This window comes from Macaca mulatta, chromosome 5 (assembly GCF_049350105.2).
Source record: "Macaca mulatta isolate MMU2019108-1 chromosome 5, T2T-MMU8v2.0, whole genome shotgun sequence".
NCBI classification, from domain to species: domain Eukaryota; kingdom Metazoa; phylum Chordata; class Mammalia; order Primates; family Cercopithecidae; genus Macaca; species Macaca mulatta.
The window spans coordinates 13,426,788-13,453,743 of NC_133410.1; the positions used below are offsets into that span (position 1 = coordinate 13,426,788).

General features: G+C 39.4%; 1 long non-coding RNA gene across 3 annotated transcripts in view; it reads right to left on the minus strand.

The window, feature by feature from the left end:
- Positions 1-941: 941 nt before the first annotated feature.
- LOC144341125 (uncharacterized) overlaps positions 942-26,956 on the minus strand; it is a 428,038-nt gene continuing 402,023 nt past the window's right edge. For all 3 annotated transcript variants that reach the window (XR_013417776.1, XR_013417770.1, XR_013417774.1), the window contains one exon: positions 942-1,602. This is a non-coding gene — a long non-coding RNA (uncharacterized LOC144341125). The remainder of the gene's footprint in view (positions 1,603-26,956) is intronic.

Consider the following 26,956-nt stretch of genomic DNA (forward strand, 5'->3'; position numbering starts at 1 on the left):
TTGTTTCAGAGCACATTTTGTTGCCATTTCATTATATTTTAACTATTTAGTGTCAGTTTCCCCACTGGAGAGTGAGCTTCATAAGAGTTTTCTGCCTCTTTTTATTTTCTATGGCATTCTCTACACCTAAAATAATTTCTTGCATGGTGGAGATGTTTAACTATTATATGTATAACAGGTGGTATAAATATATTATAAATTTAGTTCATCCAATTACCCTTCCAATTAGCCACAGTTTACAGATGGGGAAAATGAGGGTCAGAGAGAATAATTGGCATGCCGGTGTTGCAGCTCTACTAGATGATGAAGTCCCCAGTGTTTCTGCCTGCCTACCCTCCTCTCTATTTGTACAGGTGCTTATTTTCTCCTTTGTCTCTGAATATCTCTATCGTTAGCCATTCCATCTTCCTACATCGTTAGGATTATGCCATGACCTACTCTATCCAGACTCCCTTTGCACATGTGCTGGAGTCCTAATCCCAGACCTACTTCAGTGACTGTGCTGTCTGGTGACATGCTGCCTCTCCCTGCTACAGTCTGTCCACACGGGTTCCACCTCCTTGCATCCTCCTGTCTCATGTTATCTCCTTTCAATCCCACCTGACATCATCCACTCATCTATCCAGAATGATTTTGCGCACTCATAGCAAAGTTAAAGACTTCTGATTCCTTTTAATCCAGATCTGACCCTGGTGAGCTATTCAAAATAATGGCTAAGGAGGGAAGTCATAAAACATGGTATACACATACATGCATGTGTGCAGTTAGCCTTTTAATTACACATTTGTCAATCTTTTAGAAGGTAAAGTTCTTTTGAGCATAGATATTGTGGTTGGCATTCTGTTAATTTTATCTTGAATAAAATCACACAATTTTTCATGCTTAATTTTTAATTTTTATTACTTTCAAGTGGAGTAATATCTTTTACATGATCGCAAATGAATCTGAAGGTAGATCATCTTTATTCTCATGATTATCTTCCAAACTTTAAGTTAATGTGCTCTTACCACATTACACAGGGATGTTTTTAGTCATCTTTAACAAGTTTCAACTGAATTTTCAAATACATAACTTTCTTTTTACATTCTTATACCCCTATTTGAGATAATATTTTATTCTGTAACAACACGAGAAGTAAAAACTGTCATAACAGTTTAGAAAACAAACACATATAACTTTTAAGAAGCATACCTTGTAGAAAAATAATATGGCGCATGAGTCAATTGTCTAAATTCTCTGAGCAGTTATTGTGCCGCGGATATTAATAATGCTTTTTACAAAAGATATCAGAACCTTAAAAGTTTCTACTCTACTGAGTTTTGCCTGCCTAACTGTATCTCCTTCCAAGCCCTGTTGATAGGTCTTCTCCCCACTGTTGCATGTGCGTGTTCCTCTGTTAAAATATCTACTGTCAGGGTCCACTTCTCTGGGAAGCCCTAACTCCTTGCAGATAAACCAAGATATCACATCCCCACAGTCCTGCTGGACTCTGACATTCCAGGAAGCTCAAGGCAGTTTTTTTTTCTTTTTTTTAGAAAAATCCCATTTGAAATGTACAAAGGGTGTTGCACGTGACTCCAATCATAGTTAAAGATGCTGAACCTGGAAGAGAGAAAGCATATTTAATTCAGTTAAAAGCATAGCTCATTTTCCCACCCCCACCCAATCAGGCAATTATAGCACGGGGTGGGGGGGGGGCAGAAGTTTCTCTCACATTTCCCTCATAAAACATAATTCCACCACCAGCTGCTCACCAGCATTTTGTTGTCTCCTCAACAGACAACAAAATGACAAAACAGATCAGCAGAGGGTGATCTGCCAGCATCACCAATGAGATGCAACTCCCCTCCAACCTGCCTGTCATTAGGAAACAGTTTTCTGTTTCTAAAATAAACCTTCTGAAATCACTGCCTTTCTACATCTGTGCTTCTACCTAGGGGAGAGAGATGTTCTCCTAACTCACAACAGGTGCTGAGATATGTCAGGAGAAAGAGGAGGAACTATGCATAAGTAATGAGAGGCAGAGGGGCAGTTACTCAGGCTTTGAGACAGATATTTTGCTCATGATATGTACAGCAGTAAGGAAATTTAGAAATTTGGTATTAAGTGTGTGTTAAAATAGGATCCCTAAATAGGAAACCTACATTTTGTCACATCAGTTCCTTATTTTTTATGTTACTCATTTTCCTTCTGATCTTACTATACTCTTTATCCACATCACCCATCTTTTCCCAGTTCCTCTCCACCAATACTCATTAAGAACCTATTAAGTATAAATGTATTAAATGTTTTACGTGCAGGAAAAGAGGGCTAGAAAGAATATTTCAAACCTAAACTGGCAATAGCTGCTTCTGCCCTGCAGGCAGGGGGCATCATAGTATGAACATAAACTTTAACTCCCCATTCCTCGGTAGACAGAGGGGCAGAGAGAAGGAAAGAAAATGTGAAAAGTCAGACAGTTCTACTTTGTCTCTAAGAAGAAAGCACATGATGAGAGGTGTATTGTATACCAGAGCACATTAAGAAATCTCCATATAAGCAAGTGGAATGGAGAGCTATGTTGGCTTATTTAAAAATAAAAATAAAAATTTAAAAAAACACACGACACCCACCACCAACAAAACCCCAAATCCCAAAACAAAACCAAGAGGAATTAAGCTTTCAGGAAGCACTAGGTGCTAGAAGGGTCAGTGCCTGACAATGGGAGGCCTAGAGATTTCAGAAGACAGTAGGCAAAAATCCAAGGTTCTGTGTAATTCTCCCGGTGCTGTTACAAAAGTTCAGTAAAACTGGTGGCATGCCCACAAGTCTTGATGAGTAACAATTTGGAGGTAGGATCCAAAGGAAAGGAATTGAAGATTAGACATGGAGGAATGTGTCAACATTCAAGAGATGATAAAATCATGGGTTGACAGAACTCATTCAATGCGGCTTCAAGAACAAAGGTATCCAGTGAGCACTTACATCCCTACCCTCAATGCGTCCAGGAAAAGTTTCAGAATGGCTGAATTGTGTACAGGTAGTTGTCTCATTGTGCATGCAATAGAGTAAAGTCTGATTTCCTTGGAATATTAAAGACTGGACAGTCCAGCTGATACCAAAGCATATACATGAATCCCCCAGCAGGTGTTAGCATTTCCATTTGACAGGTGATGAAGCTGACATAAGAGAACTTATATTATTTGTTCAAGGTTACATAATTAAAAGCAAAGCTATAAAGAAGCAAGCTATTGGTTTTGTACCATGCTAAGGTATTTTAGGGATACCTAAATATCAAACATTTTGTAGGTTATTTTACTTATTTGATCCTTATTATACCATAGGACTAGTTTCATTTTACTGATGAGGAAAAAGTATGTTATTTGTAATTAAGCAGTTTTACTATATGCCATATTTTGACCATGATTTTAATCCATTTTTTTCTCACTGCTAACCTGTGCATGAGATTAGGACTTTCCTTGAGATCAGGATGCCTACTGTTCTATTCTGGTCATTTGGGGCCCATGTTTTAGGGAGAGAAGGCTTTTAAGGGAGGTTATACAGTTTTGGAAAAAAAGGGGGGCAGGAAAAATGAACTCTATTCTCAGAGGAATGAAATATCAGCAGTCCACGTTGTTGTCACAGATAATCTTCTAAACAAGTCAGGAACATCAGAAGGAAATGCATGACGAAGAGCACTTTGAAGTTTTCTGAGCTTCCATTCCTCTCATAAAACTATAAAGTCTATGTGCTTACTTACATAACTAAAAATATTTGTAAGAAAGTGAAAATGGTCCATGTTCTTGTTTTAAGGAGCAATGAGAAATTTTGGATCTTTACAACCTTATTTCATCAACCAACAAGGCTCGGGGTGGGGGGGGGGTGGAAATAAACCACATGGATGAAATGGGTAGTGACAACCTCAAAACGCCAAGAACAAGGTACACTTTGGAAATTGTATCACAGAAAAAAGGATGATATGGTCCTGAGATGGTGGCCCTGACACTTAAGGAAGGAGAATATATGATTTCCTGATATGATTATCTATTCTATCCTCCCAGTTTTTCTGTAAGTCAATATGGATAACCAAATGTATAAGAATAGATTATCCTCATAAGTGATATCAGAGTTCCTCCTGAAGGTAGCTATGCTCACCACTATACCAATGTCACACAAGGTAGGTCGTCTCAAGAGGGAATATTTTTATTTAGAAAATGAGTTGATGGTCAACCATTTAGATGTGAATATGCATACTCAAGTGTGGAATCTGGAAAGAGACTTCAGGGAACAAAGAGCAAAATTGTTATGCATAAAAAATGAATAAGATTTGAAATATTGTTGGATTCCCAGAAAAAAGGGTTGCAGAAAGAGTCAGAAAGATTTCTAGGGATGGGTTGCAGTATTGAGAGGCACACCTCAGCTATGGCAATTCATTGATTGTGGAGACCCAGAAAGAACATCTAAGAAGAATGAGTCCTAAAACTCAACATCCACTGTGAAGCTGGCTTATGAATATCCCTCTCTGGACAAATTTTCAGTAAAGCTAGCTACACACTCAAAGGCCTTGTGAGAGTCACTTGAGTTGCTTTTGTTGGTACTAAAATCCAGAAGCACATTTGCATTCTCTGTTTAGAAAAATTAATATAGGAAAAGCACTAGTAAAAGCCTTCAGGAAGAGCACAAATCCAAAGGTGTATATCAACTTGAGAAGTTTAGCACTCTAAGAATTAACAAGTGTCTTGTTGGAAGTGAGGGGCATTGGACTTTGCATAAGTCATATAATGAAGTTTGAGGCCAGTAATTTTTTTAATCCTAAGAGGTCAAGTCACTGATGCTAGGATCATATATATTTGAAACACGCTGATTAAAACAAACCAAAAGCCTGGGTTAAATGAACAAAAAATTGTATTAAAATAAATTATAGTGTATTTGTAAGAAAATTTCTATTAAAAATACAGGAGAGGCCTTATCATGATCTTCTCCAAGTCTTAGTTAGATCAGGATTTTATAACAGAATGCCATAGCCTAGGTGGCTTAAGACATTTATTTCTCATAGTTCTGGAAGCTGGAAGTCCAAAATTAGAGTGCCAACATGATCAGGTTCATGGTGAAGACCTTCTCCCTGATCAGGTCCTCATACAGCTTCTCCTTAGTTTCTACAGGAAGAGAGAAAGATATGTTGCCTCTTTCTTTTTTTATAAGGACACTGATCCCATCATGGTGGCCTTACCTCCATTACATTACCTAAATTTAATTACCTTTTAGAATCCCCATCTCCAAATGCCATTACATTGGAGATTAAGGTGTGAACCCCAAGTATCTGAGATATGTCTCAGTCAATGTAGGAGGTTTACTTTGCCAAGGTTAATGACACATTCATGACACAGCCTCTCAGGAGGTCCTGAGGACCTGTGCCCAAGGTAGTTGGGATACAGATATCTTTTATACATTTTGGGGAGACAAGAGACATCAATATGTGTAAGGTGAACATTGGTGCAGTCCAGTAAGGTAGGAAAATTCAAAGTGGGGGTTTCCAGGTTAGAAGTAGATAAGAGACAAATGGTTGCATTCTTTTGAGTCCTTGATCAGTCTTCCACGGAATACACAATTTAGTCTGGCTCAGTGATTCTGCATTTTTTTACACAAACAATAGAGAAGAGGAAGAAATCAGATATACATTTACCTTAGGTGAGTTCTGTCTGTCTTTTGTCCACGAGGAATTTTCTTGTGGGCAAATTGAAGGGAGGTATTTAGCTTCTTACCTTTTTAGCTATCTTATTTGGAATAAAATGAAAGGCAGGTTTGCCCTAAGCAGTTTCCAGCTTGCCTTTCCCGTTGACTTAGTGATTTGGGGAGCCCAATATTTATTTTCCTTTCACAAAGGTTTTGACATATAAATTTTGGGTGGACACAAACATTTAGTCCATAGCATTACCTTGGCTCATGGCCCACCAGGAGCAAGGACCAGTCCTGTCAGTGGATCATGCCCAGTCCTGATTTGACTGTTCCGGGTATGCCATTTGCCTCACTGTAACATGACATGGGCATATTCAGCAAAAGCAAGCTCCCAGCGTCATCTTTGAACAACTGGGCCAAGTGGGGAGGGCGTTGAACTAAATAAACATGTGTATGTTGAACTAGAACAGTGTTTACAGAGCCCCTAATATATAGTTATAAAAATATATTTGTGAACTTACTAAACATAATTATTTTATGTAGACAGCCTTGAAAGAATTTTATTTTCTTCTTTTTTTTTGGTTACTCTGTATTATTTAGTCTTCCTAATAATTATTTACTACTGCATTTTTAAAAGTATAAGCATATGTTATTTTTAGCATCATAATTATATAGTTGCAATGTATTATTGAAGGATCATTGAACTCTGGAGGAGACCAGGAACATGGTGGGGGTGGTCTAGTGATGTCAGTGTAGGCGTCCCTATGGCCTGCCTGTCATCAGCATCTGTCAAACAGAGCCAAGTATACAAACACTTCTTAAAACACTGTTATTCTCGAGGCAAATAAATCTGCTGCTAGAAAATCACAGTTGCATTTCCATTTCTGCAAAGAGAAAAGAAATTTTATGCTGAAATATTCAGCCTAGGAATACCAAAGGAAGCCCAGTAAATGAATTATGCTCCATTCCCCATGATACAATGCAACATGAATCCTCAGAAATTTACAGGCTTCAGCAATACCAGTGAGTTATATGGTCACTTCAACTTACAGAAATAAATAGTTTCATTTCAATGTCTACATTGCCACACTCTCTCCATCATATAGCTGGCCAGTTTAGCTATAAATTTGACAGTCAATACATTTCTAAAGATTATACGGGTTTCCAAGATTTGTTTTGAAAACAACTTCAGCATTTCTTTTTTCTTATTTTCTTTTCTTTTTTTCCTGTTCAGGTAGAGTTAAAGGTGTTATTCCTTCTGCAGGAAATGGACACCAAAATGAAAGTAAATAACTGAGGGCTCATCAGCCCATTCACTCATCCATCCATCCATTGAGGAATATTTCTGAATAGAAATGCTGCTACTTTCATTTACTTCTGATGAAACTTACTGCACTTTATGTAGACCATCTAAAACTGGTTTATGTATCCATACAATACGGGAGTGATAACTCTTATGTCTCAGACTATTGGAAAGATTAAATGAAGTTATGTATACAGAGTACTTCTAATAATTCCTTTTTCTCCAGTTGCAGGACAGAGTATAAAAACTGATTCAGATGCCAAAATACTGAAATTTTAGAGTACTTCCTTTGACTATTTCTGTGACATACAGGACATGTATAGGGAATTGTGACTGTCCAGCAGGCATGTACGGAGTGGACTGTCCCTAAGCTTCAGGAAAGTCTGTAGTGCAATGTCTCTATAGTTTGTTTGGTTGTATTGAGAATAATCTCTCTTTTTGAGATGGAGTTTTGCTCTTGTTGCCCAGCTGGAGTGTAACGATGCAATCTCGGCTCACTGCAACATCTGCCTCCCAGGTTCAAGCAATTCTTCTGCTTCAGCCTCCCAAGTAGCTGGTATTACAGGTGCATGCCACCACTCCAGGCTAATTTTTTTGTATTTATTATAGACAGGGTTTCACCATGTTGGTTAGGCTGGTCTCGAACTCCTGACCTCAGGTGGTCCACCCGCCTTGGCTTCCCAAAGTGCTGGGATTACAGCCGTGAGCCACTGCACCTCGCTGAGAATATTCTCTGTATATGTATTCTTCTGCATTTAAGCAGTTATACTAAGTCATTTTAACTCTTTGCAGGCTTCCCCACCTCACAGAGAGGTGAGCCAGGATTTTTCCCAATCACTAGAACTAATACTTCATTGAACCTTGACAAGGTATTCTGCTGCACTTAGCGACCCACAAAGCATAGTTACACCTGGGATTTCATCATGCTACACACTTTCCAATATTTATCAGATTATAGGAGATTAAAAAAAAAAAAAAAAACTTTCCGTCTTTAAAGGGCTCTAAGAAGACAGCTCCGTTCCCTGTTCCGAAGCAAGCTAAAGCCCTCTAGCTCTGTTAATACCTTGTGGCCCCCACTTTCTACTACCTGGATTCTGCTATTTGTGCTTTTGTTGGTTGAATGATTCCCAAGTAACCTGCCAAGGTAAATAAGTACCAACTCTACTCATGAATATTTAAGCCCAAGAGCATATAGTGGGTGGCTTTGTGGCCAGTATTGGATTTCCATATAAACCATAAGGAAGCTGTTGTGACTATGGTCGAGCCGAACTTTGAACTCTTCAATAGTGCAGTGATCCCTAGCCAAGCTGCAGAGTCTGGAGACTGCATTCTGTATGCCAGGGTCCACCTGTGGTATAAATGGAATGGAGCCCTTGTCCCCTCCCTGTTCTGAGACTGCTGGGCTCAGACACTGCCCCATTGTCTCTGCAGCATCTCTGCCTCCACAGCAATAAGAGAGAAGAAACTCCTAGGCCGTTTCTCACCCCTACCTGCCACCACCTTTGTTAACAGAAACCACTATGTCTGTTAAGGTTATAAATGGTTTTATATTTGCACCAGAAAATTATTTTCTTTGCTGTTATTTTCGATTGAACGTTTTCTTAGACATTTTCTAGTGTTCAATGCAGCAGTAGACAAAGAAGTAGGACATGTATTCAACATCCATTTCACCATTTCTGCATTTTTCTTCTAAAATGTTATTTTTTTTTCTATTTATATTTTGTGATGGATGTTTGTCATTAGCTATCTTGAGAGTAGTTGTGATGGTTAATTTTACATGTCAAGTTGGCTGGACCATAATACCCAGGTATTTTATTTGTTCAGAAAGAACTCTGGATTTGAGGGTGTTTTTTTTTTTTTTTTTTTTTTGGATGATTTTCTGGGAGAGTATTTTTTTAATGAGATTAACATTTAAATTGGGGAGCTTTTAAGTATAGCGTGTTACCCTCCATAATGTGGGTGGGTGTTATCCAATTACTTGATGTCCTAAATAGGACAAAAATACTGGCTGAGCAAAAATACTTCCCTGAGCAAGAAGAAATTCTCCCAGCAAACATTCTTTCAACTTGAACTGCAACCTCAGCTCTTCCTGGGTCTCCAGACTACCGGCCCACTTTGCAGATTTTGGACTTGTCAGCTTCCATAATTCTGTCAGTCAATTCTTAATATGAATATCTCACTTTCTGTATACACATCTCCTTGGTTCTCTTTCTCTGGAAAACCCTGACTATTATGGTGTGTTGGTCCAGTCGAAGGCAGAATGTTACATATTAATAGATTTCTAGGATCAGCATGCTGCAATGGTAATGCATTTGGATAATTCCATAGTCTTGAAAACATGTTGGGCACAAAGAAACACATTTTGGAACCAGAGAAGGAGGTTTGGAACTTGTCCTGCCACCTAACCACTTGTTGTGCTGTAAGTTGTGACCTTAAGCTGTCTAGTCTCTCCAGGGCTTAATCCCCACATTTGTAAAATGGTGATGATACGTGTATTAGGGTGTTTTTGGATCACTATAAAGAAATGCCTGAGGCGTGGTAATTTATAAGGAAAAGAGGTTTAGTTGGCTCACAGTTCTGCAGCCTGTGCTGCCAGCATCTGCCTCTGGTGAGGGCCTCAGGAAGCTTCTAATCACTGTGGAAAATGTGGGGGAACCAGTACATCACATATGACAGTGGGGACAAGAGAGAGCAAGGAGAGGGGGAAGTGCCACACTCTGTTAAACTACCAGATCTCACAGGAACTCAGAAACAAGAACTCTCATCAACAAGGGGATGGCCCTAAGCCATTCATGAGGGAGTCGCCCCCGTGATGGAAACACTTCCTATCAGATACCACCTCCAACACTGAAAATAAAATTTCAACATGAGATTTGAAGGGGACAAATGTCTAAACCATGTCAATAATAGTTCTCACCACTTAGGTTGTGATGAAAATGAAATGAGTTAATAAATACTACACCCACCCTGTAACAGCGACTAGCACCTAGTAAGCTCTCAGTAAAAGGAACCCATGTACAAAGAGATTGTTGTATGAAGCAGAAAGATCTCTCATCTACTGGATGCTTGCTGGATGTCTGGCACTCTAAGTGCTATATGTATATTTATTCATGTTATCTTCATAACCATTTTTTATTTTAATGTTGTCACTGAAAGAGATGAAATAATCGCCCTCAATGGTACAATAAGGGATAGAGTCCAATGCCAAAGCATTTCCATCTTCCTCCAGATACCATATACTTTTATGACACAGTGTCTGAGCTACATGTGCAAAATACTTAGCCAATGCATAGCATACAGCAGGTACTCAATAAATGTAAGCATTGATATAATAATTAGTGGCCTAGGTTTTTTTTTTGTTTCATTTCTCCTGAGAAAATCTGTCAGTAAATTATGATAAACTGTTTGCTTTCCTGAGAACAAATAACATGTGGTTTGACCAAGGTTTATTGCTATTATTAATGTTGCAAAATATATTTTATATCAGAAAAATTTTACCAAGTTATAAAAATTAAAATAGATCATTTTTAGGGGACAAGAACAAAATAAAAATATAGAATCCAGCAAAAATAAATTGGTTTAATATGGTTTGTGCAATTGGTATTATCATAAAAATTTGGAATACAATGACAAAAAATAAAAGATGGTTTTGTTCACTGTAAATCAGAAAACATTAACAACTCTGTAAGGACCCTGACCTGAGTAGAATAAGGGAGGCAGGTGAACTAAAACAAAGTTGTTTACCTTGCAAACTTGTTTGTAAACTAACTGAACCTTTGCCAGAGAGAAGATCACTGATTTCATTGGTTCAGTGAATAGTTGCCTGTGATAACCAGGAATGATGCTCCTGTGGCAGTTTTAAGCATGCTGTTGATCCTCTTCCTATTGAGGAGAAGGTCTATGTGTTCATTCCTGTTATCGGGGGCAAGTTTAGTGACTAACATGCCATCAACAATGCAGTAGAAGTGGCACTGCCTGACTTCCAAGACTAGGTCATAAAAGTAATGCAGCTTCTCTTTGGTTCACGGAAACACTTGCTTTGGGGCCCAAAGCCACCATGTAAGGAGTCTCACAACTCCGAAACTGCCATGCTGTGAAGAAACCCAGGACACATGGAAAGCCTGAACGCAGGTGCTCCTGTCTTCAACCCCACCAAGGTCTCAGCTAACCCCAGACCTATGCTGCTTAAAAACTCCTCCAGGTGATTCCAACCCCTGCCACCAGTCATGCCGGCTATTCCCTGCCCATATTCCTGATCCGTGGAATTGTAGAACACTTTAAATGGCTGATTTGAGCTGCTTACTTTGGAGTAACTGGTTAGACAGGAGTAAATAACTGTATACCACATTTTAAAGTCCAAGAGATCACAGGCAATGGAGGCAGAATGAGGTGAAGAGAACGGTGAAGTGGAAGTAAGGATGCTCAGAGGAGAGTGCCACAGAATCGAGCTGCACTGCCCTCTCTCAACCACTGTGAAGCATGTGTGATGACTGCACTCCTCCTGAGATGTGGAAACTGTGGTTAGAGGCTGGAACTGGCTGCTCCAGTTTGAATAGGAAAGAAAGAAAAAGGGCCGCCTTGTTATGGACTGAATGCTGTGCCGCACCCCCCAAAATTTATAAGTTGAAGTCCTAATCCCCATTGTGATGATATGAGAAGGTATGGACTTTGGAAGGTAATTGGGTTTAGATGTGGAATGAGAGTGGGGCCCTCGTAATGGGATTAGTGTCCTTAAAATAAAAGATACTAGAATGCACATTTGCTCACACACTCTATCTCTCTTTGTCTATCATGCACATAAGAAGAGGTCGTTGAGCACACAATGAAAGCCAGTCATCTACAACCCAAAAGAGACTCAGCACCAGAACCTGAATTGAACTGCTCTGCCCAGACTCTAAAACTTTGAGAAATAAATGTCTATTAATTAAGACACCCTGTCTACAGTAATAGTAATCCAACTAGACTAAAGACAAGATTGCATTGGAACCCAGATCTGTGTGACTCCAATGTTTTGCTGTCCACTGCTGCACAGAAATGCTTTCCAGAATGGAAGCTCTCAACATTGGGATTCACGGCTTAATCCTAACTCAAATTAGAACTGTGACATATTGGGCAGGAGTCTTTGTCTTCTGATGCCAGAAAGACATCAAGTAGTCTCTAGAAAGAAAGATTTCTTCTCCACCAGAGAATGATTTTGAGAATTAAGTAAGATGATGTCTTGGGCAAAGGAATAAAGTCTTTGGAAAAAAAAAAAGTACTTAACTCATTAGATGGGACCTCTGACCTGACCTATGTTCATTTTGTAGTAAAATTTGACCTGAACCTAAAGGGAGTAGGTTTTATAGCCTTTAGGTATTGGGTACAGTGTAAATTCTCATGAGTTTCACTACAGACAACGTGTTTGCTTATGTGCTGTTGCCCTAAGCCTTTCTAGCAGAGCTGTATAATATTGGGTACCATAAAATCCAGAAAGCCCCAGTGCACCTTTGGCTCCTCAAGTTTCAGATAAGAGATTGTGGAAAACTATTGCATTCACTGATACACCATTTCCCTCGCTTTCCCAGCCATGCTGCCACGTTGTTAAGTGTGAATGAGTATTTCTTTATATTTCTTAAAACTTTATTTGACTGCGACCTTTAACAGGATGTTTGAAAAGGGCATATAACAGCAGGCAAAGAGCCTAGACAGATTTGGGTTCAAAGTCTTGCTCTGCTCCATGTCCTTGGGTGTGAGTATTTAGCATCTCTAAATTTGTTTCTCTAGCTTTTAATGTGAGGAGTGATATATCTCTCATAAGGATCAAATAGAGTCTTAACATGGTGCCTGGCACTTTAACTACCTTCAGTAGTAGACATCACTTTAATTAAATGCACGTGTTGCTATTATGTGTGCTAGGAAGCCTTGCTGTCATAAGCTGGCTGTGGCAATCATGACCGTTGCCCATGAAGCCAATTTGCATCTCTTGCTCATTAAGTTGCTCACAGTGGCTGGAAATTTGACAGCCTTGATGTTTGAACTTCTTGAACAGTAGGTTTAGAACTGCCAGTGATTTTCCAAAGTTGTGTCAAACATCAAGCATTACTGAGGTAGGAGTTTTCCCCAAAGGTCTGTGATGAGATGGAAGTGGTCTCCTCTGGATGTAATGATTCATGGGTGCAAGTGTTGGGCTGAATGACTCAGGAAGGTAAAATCGGAGCTTCTCTTCAAGGAAACATCAGCTACAATGTAACTCCAGAGCCAGGAAGCCATTTAATACTCCAGAGCTCACAGCAGCAGAGCTTGAGCATCAGGCTGGGTTTAGGATATCCTCCCTCCTCCTTTTTTTAATGGACCCTTATTACAGAGGCAGAAGGCCTATTAACCTAGGACCCAGAGCCTGCTACCATAAATTCACCATAAAATCCCGTTGACATTGGTTGACTGTCAGGGATATAAAACTGTCAGTGCCCACGTTTTCAATTATACAGGACAATTACTCTGTGCATGTCAGTATATGCACACCATAGCCATAGTGTGGGATTCATCCCATTCTAACACATGTGTGGGAACAGTGGCAATCTGTCTTCACACAGTGTGCTAGGGGGTTGAAAAAGTCCAAGCAATGATCCAAACTCTCTTGTGCATTAATTCTAAGAAAGGAAAAGATATGTTCTGGTTAGTTTCAGTAATGTTCTTGGCCTTGCTCCCACGTAGCATGTCATCATGCATTAGAACGATCATTTTACTTATTGATCTCCTCTACTAGCCATTTGAAGGCTGGAGATGTCTGTTGTTATTATTAGTCTTCAGAATCTTTAATAGCACCATCTGTAGAGATGGTACTCCACAAATATATCAACTTCAGTCCAAGGTACACAGTATTGAGCTCAGTACTTAAGATAATTTATACTGTGTGCATCTATAACTACAGCACCTCTGTCCTTTGGAAACTTACCTGTAGCTACTTTAGATGGATGTTCTGAATCGTTCTGTCTGTGCTCAGAGCCAAATTATCTGACTGTGGCTGAATCAGACACCAGCATTCAAGGCAAGTTTTTACCAACTTGATTGGTCACTTGACAAAACCTTCAAACTACATTCTGCCAGTCTAATCTAAATCCCTCCCTCTCCAGGCTGTAAAACATACCTTCAGTGTATTATCTTTCTAACACAGACATATGTCCTGCTTTCTTTATCTTAACATTTTGAACTAATTATCTCATTTTTTCATTGAGTTCAGATGTGTTTTCTGGTATGAACATACTGAGCAAGACAGGTCTGTAGCTTCACTGAAGCTGTGCTATCTGTAAGATTTCAGCAGTTAGGCCTTGGTGTGACTGTAAACTCTGCCACAGTCTTACCAAGTCTTACCTGTGGCAAGATTAGGAAATTATGAGCTTCAGTTTCTTCACCTGTAAAATAGGAATAAATAACACTACCCGCAAAGTTGTGGTGAGGATTGCGTGAGATGCTGAATGGAAAATGTCTGATGGATCATGGTGTAAAATACTACTTCTCTTCCTATAAACATAACTGTTCTTTGATTCCACGGGAAATACCTTTATTTATGATCTCCTACTATTTAGGTTTTACCATCCTTCAATATGACTGGACATACAGGTATTTGGAGTTTGCAAAGTAATTTTTGTGTATGTGAGGGCATGGTTCATACCTACAGTGTGAGATAGATGAAGGAAGCATTGACTTTCCCTTACAAAACAGAAACCAGCGACATTGAACACAGAGAAGATAAGGAACTCTGCAGAGTGACAAGAGTCCTAAGTCTAGAGCTAGATGCCATATCAAGTATTAATGAACCAAAATCCCTCAAGGCTCAGCATTTTAGTGCCATGGCCACATTTAGACTGCCTGAGTTGTCCTCTTTGCTGTCTTTTCACATCCTTTAGCAGGGTCTCTCTCCTCATTGTACCCAACTCTTCACCTGCATCCCCACTGCAATAGGGATGGGTTTTCTCAAACCTGTTTAATCTCTTCTTACAGCTAGATTCAGCAGTATTAGCTGTCAGTTCTCCATAATTTTGATTTTTATGGGAGACATTGAAAGATCTATCATGTCAAACTCCAAACGTCAGAGAATGTAGTCTTTCATAGTGATAAAATGGGCAATGGAGAAAGCTTAGTGATGGAGAGAAGGTATCAGATGCCATGGCAATTGAAGGGCTTCTCTGGCTGGTCAAATAAAAGCACCCACTCTGCTCCCGTTTAAAGACTTCTTTCCTTTTACAAGCATGTTAACCACAATAATCAATTCCATTAGCATTTACAAAATTGCAAATCCAAGTTGTTAAAGATTTTGAGCATGAGTCCCCAATATATGCATGCTTTTAAAAATTTTGAATTGTATATTTGTACTAAGAGACTAATATATTATGTATGTTGTAAAAGAGGACATTAAAAGGAGGTGATAAAGGTGACATAAGAATATGTTGAAATGTCTTGCTATTTGTGATGGCATTATAGCAATCATATAAAACTTGGACTTGCATAATTTTTCTGTTCCTCATTACTAAAGTGGGATTATAATGTGTAGCAACTATATTCATTTTATAGGATATGTACATATTTTATTGGATATATGTAGCCAATAAACATATAGAATTTTATAGGTATGATAATACAACATGCCCAGTAATATATGTATGCTAATGTGTGCACCTTGTTAGTATTCACCTTGCATTTTACCTTAACTGTGCCTTCTGTTGCAAGATATTTAGCTGATGCTGATGACAGTGATATGGATCAACATTTTAAATGTTCTTCCAGATAATTTCAGAGGTTTTGTTTGTTTTCATCTTACTGTATGACGGAACTCTTTGGAACATTATTTTAATTCATTAATGTGGCAGCTAGGGATGACTTGAGTCTTAGAAAATCTGTCAATTCTACCATTTTCTTATTCACATATTCTTGTGCTATTCTCATTGCCTTCAATCAGTCATTTCATTCTATAAATACCGTTAAACCACTTGTTTACACTCTGCGTTAGCATAGTTGACATAAGATCACGCAACTCATAAATATAATTAAACTGGGAACACATAAACTGCAGCACATTAAAATACAAGTGATGGTGGTCCCTGGCTTCCCCTTGAATATCTATGCTCTACAATATAAAACAAAACAAAACAAAAAAACAACCAGAAGTTTTAGCTGGTTGGGAAGATTACGTACTACCCTGATCTCCTTTGCTGCTAATTCAATCATTTGACTAGGTTCTGGATAGTGACATGTGAACAAATTGATGAGTGAGACCTAAATAGGAAAAGAAGATGTGCTTCCCACTTTTTTTTTTTTTTTTTTTTTTTTTTTTTTTTTTGCGCAAAAGCTGAAGCTTCATCTTTTTTTCACAATAGGGAATCCTTATGCTCAGAATGGCTGAACAACACTATTGTAAGTTTGTGAGTGTTCCACACCACAGAGTTACTATTTGAACCCTGGGCTGCTCACACCCATGCTGTTAGGGCACTTGGAAATAAACCTTTCATTACTCATTGATATTTTTGTTTTCGTTATAGCAACAAAGTGAACATCCCAACTAATACAATATGCTAAAAGTTAATACTTTAGGCCGGGGTGTGGTGGTTCACGTCTGTAATCCCAGCACTTTGGGAGGCCGAGGAGGGTGGATCATGAGGTCAAGAGATAGAGACCATCCTGGCCAATATGGTGAAACGCCATCTCTCCTAAAAATACAAAAATTAGTGGGACATGGTGGTGCGAGCCTGTAGTCCCAGCTACTCAGGAGGCTGAGGCAGGAGAATCGCTTGAACTCAGGAGGTAGAGGTTTCAGTGAGCTAAGGTCACACCACTGCACTGCAGTCTGGTGACAGAGTGAGACTCCACCTCAAAAAAAAAAAAAAAAAAAAGTTAATATATTCGTGTAGATACCTGTCAGTCCCCCTGTGCTGTATAAGTCCCAGTGACCCCCTCCAGCCTCCAAGATGCTTGGTTAACCATATCAGTAATAGTCACACAGCTTAAATTTTTTACCTTTCATATTAAAAATAAAACAATAAAACAGGATCTTTTTTTTCCTCTCCCCCTACATAACACTAGACATTTGAATAATTGTCTGGGTTACCATTAATTTTTTCCCATTTTTCTTCTATATACCGGTCTTACCAACCTTGAGCAACATTTTTGAAGGCAAGGAATAGCTTTGTCTGCAACCTTTTTGAAGGCAAGGGTATTCTGTACTTGTAACCATTTCTGTGTGTCAGTGGTTCTCAAAATACGGTCCCTGGAATTAGCATTAACTGGGAATTTGTTAGAAATGCAGTTTATTGATCTCTACCCCACAATTATTGATTCAAAAATTCTAGGGTGGGCCGCAACAACTGTTTTTTTTTTTTTTTCCAAGTGCTCCAGGGGACTCTAGGCCCAGCCTAAATACAAGAATCACTGCTGTGATAGTTTACTCTTAAATCTCAAGTGCTTAAGGAAGAGCCATAATCAAATGATAAAAGGTGGTGAAGTGATAGGGGGATTTACAATGATATCAGGCAGGCAGGAAGTGCTGTGGGACTCTCCAAAAAAAAAAGGTTTTAGAATGTCCCCAGTGAAGGATAGAATGTTTCCACCAAAAGATTTAACAGCTTGTGATAGAGAGCTGGCTGATGATGGCAGCTGATATGGAAAAGTTCTTCCCTAAGTAAGTGTGCGAGTACTACAGAGCTGGCAGAAGTGGGCGGGCATCTCACCAGGTTGGCGCTGTTATTGGACTCCACAAAGAAGTCTGTGGGATTAACTCCCAAGAGAGTACACAGTGGTATAAGAATGATCAAAACTAAGGTAGTGGCTCCCAAAGGGTGAAATATTAGCAAAAAAGGATACAAATTGGTTTTATGAGAAAAAGAAACATCTATGAGCAAATCAATTTGGGCCCAACAGTTAACACTTTCTCTACTGCAGTACTTGTCAGAGGCTTTAATATCCTAATAACCATTTCAAATCTCCAAGAAAGGGCTACAGTAAGCAGCACCCCAGGGAAATTTATGGATCAACTATTCTTTGAAACATACTTTTAAAACAATGTTAGGAGCAGAATGTGTACAAATTCCAACTCAAGTATTTTGAGTGGAGGGAAATAATTAAAAAAAAAAAATGAAGGCTGAGCTTGAGGCAGGGGGTTCTGGGTAATTTCTGTGGATACCAGTGTTTTTTGTTGTTGTTGTTTCTTTTTTATTATACTTTAAGTTCTAGGGTACATGTGCAAAACATGCAGCTTTCTTACATATGTATACATGTGCCATGTTGGTATGCTACACCCATTAACTCGTCATTTAGGTATATCTCCTAATGCTATCCCTCCCCCCTTCCCCTACCCTACAACAGGCCCCAGTGTGTGATGTTCCCCTTTCTGTATCCAAGTGTTCTCATTGTTCAATTCCCACCTATGAGTGAGAACATGCGGTGTTTGGTTTTTTGTCCTTGCAATAGTTTGCTGAGAATGATGGTTTCCAGCTTCATTCATGTCCCTACAAAGGACATGAACTCATCCTTTTTCATGGCTGCATAGTATTCCATGGTATATATGTGCCACATTTTCTTAATCCAATCTATCATTGATGGACATTTAGGTTGGTTCTAAGTCTTTGCTATTGTGAATAGGGCCACAATAAACATACACGTGCATGTGTCTTTATAGCAGCATGATTTATAATCCTTTGGGTATATACCCAGTAATGGGATGGCTGGGTCAAATGGTATTTCTAGTTCTAGATCCTTGAGGAATCACCACACTATCTTCCACAATGGTTGAACTAGTTTATAGTCCCACCAGTAGTGTAAAAGTATTCCTATTTCTCCACATTCTCTCCAGCACCTGTTGTTTCCTGACTTTTTAACGATCGCCATTCTAACTGGTATGAGACGGTATCTCATTGTGGTTTTGATTTGCATTTCTCTGATGGCCAGTGATGATGAGCATTTTGTCATGTGTCTGTTGGTTGCATAAATGTCTTCTTTTGAGAAGTGTCTGTTCATATCCTTTGCACACTTTTTGATGGGGTTATTTGTTTTTTTCTTGTAAGTTTGTTTGTGTTCTTTGTAGATTCTGGATATTAGCCCTTTGTCGGATGAGTAGATTGCAAAAATTTTCACAGTTCACCTCTGTGACTTAGTTAGGATCTAGTGCAGTTCATTGTCATCCATTCCACAAGGCAGAATGCTAGTCATTCGATTTTCATGATGGGTGTTTTGTTGATAACTTGTTGATTTCTGTTGATGATTATGTTGATGATAAAGCTGGTATCTAGAGATACTTGCCTCTTCTGATATAGTCCCATTGATGATCCTAACACCAAACAGTCCATGAATGGAGTGGTTGTGGTGGGTGAAATATGCAATCAATAATGTCCTTGAAATCGACAAGGCTTGAAGGAGATAACTACTGATATAAGGAATCTAGATGGCGTGTTGAGTCTGGTTCGGGACACAGTTCGTCACTGAGGATATTGAGAGAATCTTGGTCAAAATTATGCATTGAATCAAGGAAATGGCAATTGTGCATTGGGTTCAAGATGGAACTCAGCCGGGCCACAGATGGAAAGCCAAAGAGAAATTTTGGAGGTGAGGAATGACAGAGATGTGGGTCTCAAGGAGAAATGGCTGTGGTCTGATGGGCATAAACGCTCAGCCAAGCCACTTTGAAGACACATTTTGGAAAACCAAGATGAGCTCCTGAAGCAGCAGCTTGAACACAGGATCTGAGGCCCAGCTCACCATGTGTGGTAACTCTAAGTGGTCAGTACAGCTGGGCAGTGATGGAAACGGACTAGGAGATGATGATGGAGAGCTATGCGGAGACAAGATCAACAGGTTATACCTTCACACAGCAAAGGGAAATCATCATATTTGCATTTTAGAAATAGTAGCTGGGAAGGAAGTGTGTGAGGAAGACAAGCCTCTAAGCAGAAGGACCAGAGAAGTGGAAACAGCATGATCTCATTGTTGAGAGCCTGGGCTCTGTCATCAGATGGACTCAGCTTGAAACCTAGTTTGGCATCTTGTTAGTGAGATGAACTTCTATGGCTTACTTCACTAAATGTCAATTTCATATCTTCAATAGGAAATATAATAATGTATCCCTTGGAGGGATATTGAGAGAATTAATAAAAGGCATATGTAGCAGGTTCACAACATAGATATGCAGAGAAAACAAAAAATTTAAAGAAGTTTTGTCTGGTGTTTCTCATGAGCTCTCAAACACCTGGTAAAAGAAACAACAACAAAACACTTTATTTTAGTTAACTCTTATTTAAAGAGTCTGTATTAGTTTTTTATTGCCATCATAACAAATTACCACAAACTTAGTAGCTTACAACAACACACACTTGTTATCTAACAGTCAAGAAGGCAGGTGTCCATACAGGTCTCACTGGACAGAAGTGAAGGATTTGATATGGCTGTGTTCATTTCTGGAGGCTGTAGGGGCAAATCTGTTTCCAGTTCACTCAGGTTGTTGACAGAATTTAGTTTTTTGCAATTGGAAAACTGACATTCCTCTTTTCTGGCTGGCTGTCAGTTGAGGGATATGTCTAGTATTTAAAGGCCACTGGTCAAGGTTCATTCCTTGGGTCATGGCTTTTTTTCTTCATTTTCAAAGCTGCCAATAGTTGATTAAATCTATGCCATGCCACACTTCTCTGATCCTTCTTCCATTGTCAACTCTCTATCTCTGACCACAGTCTGGAAAGGGTATTTACTTGTAAGGACTCATGTGATTGGACTGAGCCCAGCCAGATGAATCTGGGATAATCTCCCAGTCTCAAAGTCTGTACTGTTAATTAGATCTATAAAGTTCTTATTGCCATGTAAGGTAATACATTCACAGGTTCCAGGGATTAGGTTGTGGACATATTTGGGAGGCCATGATTCTGGATAACACACCATTTCTCCATGTAATGCCTGGTTTTATTTGGAAAAAAAGTAACTGTTCTTAGATACCTTTTAACCAATCTACTTCCTGCCTCTCTTTGGCAAAAGAACCGCAATGTGTGTACAAGGCGCAAATAGAGGGTTGAGGGCTGAGGAGTGAGGAGGGACATATATGTGATTTTCTCTCTCTCTTCTTGTTAGAGTTTATTTATGATCTGTGATTGATTGATACTCCCCTTGATGTCTTTGAAATTAGGAAACCTAGGTTGTAATGGCTCCTAGCGAGTCCCTGGTCCAGGGGATCCTTTCCTACAGGCCTTATTTGACCTCACTTTGTTCCTCCCATGGGTCCCTCTGGCAAGTTCAGCAGCCAGAACCCTCAGCCACTATCATCCTCTCTTTTCTAAGTGTCCCTTAGGCACTTCCTGATCCTTTCCACACCACATAGGGGTCAAAGGGATTCTGGGGAGCGAAACTCAGGCCTTCTCCTGGGCCCATCTACCTGTCTCAAACATGTGCATCCTGTGTAACTGCCCCTTTCTCTCCTGGAGATTGTGAAATGGGAAAAGTTCCCTTATCCCCCTCTCAGAGCTTGTGATGGGGGTGTGGCCCACTTCTTAGGTGCCCTGATACTCAAACCCCTAGATGAAGCATGCAGACAGGCAGGTCATGGGGCTCCAACACCATGGCAGCATCTAGGGTTGAGTGTTTACAACTCCCAAAGCCTCCGTGGGCATGTGTTACAGTGTGCTGTTTCCACATAGCAGACCGCAGACAACTTGTGTTAATCAGCTCAATTAGACCCTCTTCCTTATGGCAAGGACAGAGGGTTTTCAGTATCCTAGGGTTTTTGCCCTAGTGTACCAGAATAAACCAGATCACACATGGGCTTGGGGAATGAGTGCAAAGTTCTAATGAGTGTAGGTAGCTCTCAGCAGATAGATGGAGAGTCAGAAGGGGGATGGAGTGGGAAACTGGTCTTGCCCTGGAGTAGGGCTGCTTAGTGGCCAGGCTCTCTTCGGACCGTTTTTGGCAGATTTCCCCTTGGTGTCTGACTCATTCTGTCGTTGATGGCCTGCCAGTATCTCTCAGCGTCTGTCGGTGTGTTCTTCTGCTGGTGGGTTCTTCTGCTGGTGTGTTCCTCTCAATGTTCAGCCACTTGTGTCTGCCCACTAGGGTCTTGAGATTTTTATATGCACAGGATGAGCATGTGGCAGGTCAGAGTGGTCTTGAAAAATACAACAGGAGTGCCTGTCCTCACTTAGGTCCATGGGCACAGGCCCGAGGATGGAGCCCTCACCAGGGACCCTGCCCTTCTCTACCCAGCGCTTCTCTGCTCCCCTCCCATATCAATTGGAGTGAAGGCAGAGGGGACAGCCTACCAAAAATCTTCCCCCACTCAGTGGAGGAAGAAGGAAAGTACACTTTTTTCCCCAACGTGTTCACCTAAAGTAGTACAGTGCACCTACTTCATTTTCATGACTTTGGCACCTGAGAGTGGAAAAATCAAAGCAGCTGGTATCTCTTACCTTTCTCTTAGTGCCCCCCAAGTCTAGTCTTATCTTCCTTTCTAGGCATATGAGAGATAATTATTCCTGCTCTTTTTGATGTAGAATGGGCCTTGTGACTGTTTTTGAACAGCAGAATGGGAACAGAAGTGATTGAGGTCACCTTTGGGCGGTACAGGGGAAACACCCATGTAGGATTCTTCAATTTCTCTCTCCTCCTGGATGGATGATCATGGAGAACTTATAGGAATGATAAAACCATGAGATAGAAACATCCTGGTTCATGAAACTTCTTGAGAAAGGACAGTGGCCTGAAAAACCACCAGACATTAGGAGACTCTGTAGTCTAGGAATTAGATGGAGACATTTGAGGTTGTTACTATCCTAGATTATGATGCATGCTGGTTACTTCCCTCTTTCTCTTTTCACTTTCCCCAGAGACAGAACAGGCTTGCTTCCTCCCTCTTGATACTTTTACACGTATAAAAGAGGCTCTATGGTATATGGATTGAACAGGTAGAGCCTTAAGCAACCAGGTGTCCTTGGGTAAGTCACTAACCTCTTCTTTACTTCAATTTTCCCATTGAAAATAAAAATGTTGGATTCTTTATCTCATCAGTTTGTTAAAAGGGTCCACGGATTATACATGAAAAGTGTTTGGAATAGTGCTTCGTACATGAAATGGGTTAATTATAAGTATTACTACTTTCTTAGTGTGGAAATATTTAATCTGGGCTTCCAAGTCTGGCTTTCAAGCTTATTGTCTCTCTGAGAAGATCAAATCTTGGTCATCTCCTGTCTGGGGAAAGTAAGACTTTAGGACTGCAGAAAACAAGAGAATTAAAAGCACTGGTTTCGATATTTTTAAAATATCATTACTCATGTAAAGGCATCTGGCATATGAATGTAGTAAATAAATACCAGATACGATCGTCATTTTAGATCTCATCTACCAGTGAGTCTAGGGCTCCCCATGTTTTATGAGGATTGGCTCAGACATTGGCGGGGCTGAGTCTCTATGTGATAGACCTCTCTACAAATACTGCAGAGATAAAAGTTCAGGCAACTCAGAGGTTTCATGATGTCCCTAAGTCCCCCTGCCTCATATAAGTTGAATCTGGGAACATTTCTATCTTCTAATTTCCTTTCCACCAGGGAGGACCAGGACATGGCTAAGAAGAAGCTAATGTGTCATTCATCTCAGACGAAAAATTTAAGAGTCTCAAAAACAAACAAAAAAACCTCAGTAATCAGGAAAAATAATATTGTATAAAATATATTTGAAGTAAAAAGTAATGCAAAATATTTCCATGATGATCAAAATATTGAAAATTTAAATAAAAGCTTGACCTAGTAAGCAACACTATAGCCTGAGGCAAAAAGAAAAATCAACAATACTCATCTCGCTTTTTGTTTAAAATGTTGATGTTTTGCTCATCATGGATGATTGGTCTCAGTTTTTATTTCTTTCAAATATTGCATTGAAATATTATTTACCCTGATGATACACACACACACACACACACACACACACACACACACACATATATATCCCCTTTAATTTTGTGCCCAAGACAAATGCCACATTCACCCTGTCGTTAGTCTTTGCTCTTCCACTAAATCCTCCTTTTACTATGAAAATATAAATTTGTGCCTCTAAGTAATCACATTGGCTTTAAGCAAAGTACAAAACAAAACAAAAACAAAAACAACAAAAAAACATGTTCTAGTCCTCAAGTCATGCAGTTAGAAAGAAAAGTAGAAAGCAAAGAAGAATAAACTCTCTTATCTCACTGTTGTTTTGGCTCACTCCATGCAAGTTTTCAGGACAATGGATTATTTTCTCTTTTGAGTTTTCAGACAGCTCAGATAGCAGGGTGCCTATTCTCTATCAGAGGAAAAAAAGAAAATACAGCTCTTCTTGCATTTGGAGAGGTGCAGTAAAAACTAACAGTCATGATTGATTTCTCTCAACATCCACTGTTGTGAACTGAATTATGCAGCCTCATAAGCTGTAACTGAGTTATTAATTAACTCCTGGAGCCATGAAGATATTCATTTAAGGTCTATAATGTTTGTGTTTTTCCATGGGAGGAATTCAGGGCTAGAGTACAGGTTCTACTTTTCAGCTCTAGTGTGGAAAAGAAAGAAGATGGAAAATAGGGAAAAACCTCAACAAGGAGGTAATTTCAGGCCCCCTTATAATTGAAATTGCAATGATTAATTTAGCTCAGCACTTAAACACTGCCTATAGCTGAAGTGCCCTCACGCTGGCCAAGCTAATTATCTCTGCCCACGTGGTGGCTCTAAGAGTGGGCACGGTGGAAGCTGACGGTGATTTCATTTTAGAACATCAACCCAGGAGCACAGATTGGAATCAGTTATACTTATGGGCCCAGGAAGAAATAAAGAGAAAGAAGGGCACTTAAAAGAGGCCATAAAGAAATGGCCTCTAAATTACAATTTGAATCAAATCACTGTTTTGTATTTCAAACGTGTAAATGTTGTATTTATGTATTCAAAACACATTTGCTGAGAGCACACTCTCACCCAGGCACTGTGTAGGATATCGAGCATGTGATGCTCAGCAAAGACCCATGGAAGCCCTGCCTTCACAAAGCTTACAGGATATTAGAGACATCAAATGATGATAAAATAACAAAAAGTAGGAGAAGAATTACAAAACATAGAAGAGGCAAGAGGAAAGGTATAAGATGTTCTGAGAGTAGAAAATGGGCCCTGTCCTAGGCCAAGAGGCTAGGAAAGGTTTCTCTGAAAACATGGCATTTGAGTTGTGATATAAATGTTAAGTAGAAAAGAAAAAGAAAGAAAAAGGTTATTTTCTAGGCAAAAGAATGAGCATGCCCCTAGCATGGTGAATAAGATTAAGTACTCTTGAGGCAAACTGTGTGGATCATTTCTGAAATCATTACCAAAAGAAGACAAGTAAAATCAGTGAGGCTAAATACTTCTATGTTTGGTGAGTAAGTGGTATAGATCTGCTTCATTCAAAAGCCAGTGGTTCTATATACAAGTGAGATGATACAGTATTTGTTTTTCAGTGTCTGGTTAATTTCACTTAGCATAATGTCTTTCAGTTTTATTCATGTTTTTATAAGTGCTAGAATTTCCTTTTTCTGGCTAAGTAATATTCCTCTTTGTATACATATATATTCAAACACACACAAACACACACATTGTGTTTTCCTATCTTTGCTATTGTGAATAATGCTGTAATGAAAACAGAAGAACAGATATCATTTTGAGATACTCATTTCATTTCCTTTGGATATATACCTGGCAGTGCAATTGCTGTATCATAAAGTAGGTCTAATTTTGTTTTTTTGAGGAGCTGCCACATTATTTTCCATAATGGCTATACCAATTCACATTGCTGCTAACTGTGTAAAAAGGTTCCAGTTTCTTTCCACCCTGACAGACAATTGTTATCACTTGTCTTTTTGATAATAGCCATCCTAAGCAATATGAATGACCTCACTCATATGTGAAATGTAAAAATGTCCAGCTCATAGAAGCCAAATGTAGAAAGATGGTTGCCATGGGGCACCACCTGGGAAAATGTTGCTCAAAGGTTGGACATGGTTTGGCTCTGTGTCCCCACCAAAATCTTACCTTGAATTGTAATCTCCATAATCCCCACACGTCAAGGGTGGGACCAAGTGGAGGTAATTGAATCATGGGGACAGTGTCCCCCATGCTGTTCTCATGATAATGAGTGAGTAGGCATTTCCCCTGCTTGCACTCATTTCTCTCTCCTGCTACTGTGAGACAAGGTGCCTTCCACCATGATTGTAAGTTTCCTGTGGCCTCCTCAGCCATGTGGAACCGCAAGTCAATTAAACTTCCTTTTCTTATAAATTACCCAGTCTTGGGTATTTCTTCACAGAAGCATGAGAATGGACTAACACAGGGCACACACTTTCAGTTATAAGATGAGCAAGTTCTGGAGATCTAATGGACAGCATGGAGTGATGGATGTGTTAATTTGATTGCAGTAACCATTAAACTATGTATACATATATCTAATCATCACATTGTAAGCTTGAATATATTCAAGATGTAGTTGACAATTAAATATTTTTTGCTTTTTTTTTTTAAGGCCAATGTTTTCTCCATGCCTTTTCCCCATGAACAATTGGTCATTAGGAAAATGTTCTAACTGAAAAATTTGATGTCAGTGTTCTCTGCTGAGGAAGAGGACATCTACCCAATGGCCTTATTACTTTATTTAATCATGTTTCTGTGAAAATCTGCAAAGAAAGCCCTGCCCTCCCAGTTGATTCTGTAATAATCTCAATATCAAATAAGGTTGGCGTTCTGAATATCTCTCTCCTACCTGACTCTACAATATTGAAATAAGGTAATGTTCTCTTCTGTATGGATGCCAACAGTTCTTGTTATTAAAATTAGAAAAATGTTTTGTAACTCAAAATAGTCTCCACCTGTATTAAATCTTGGCCTCTGACTGGGTCTTTAACTCTGCTTTATCCACTGTTCTGGGCTTGGGGACCTCATCTCCTATGATGCATCTTTGGATAGAGTGCGCATTTCTTTGTCCAGATAGCAAGTATCGCCTTGAATCTATTTTCAC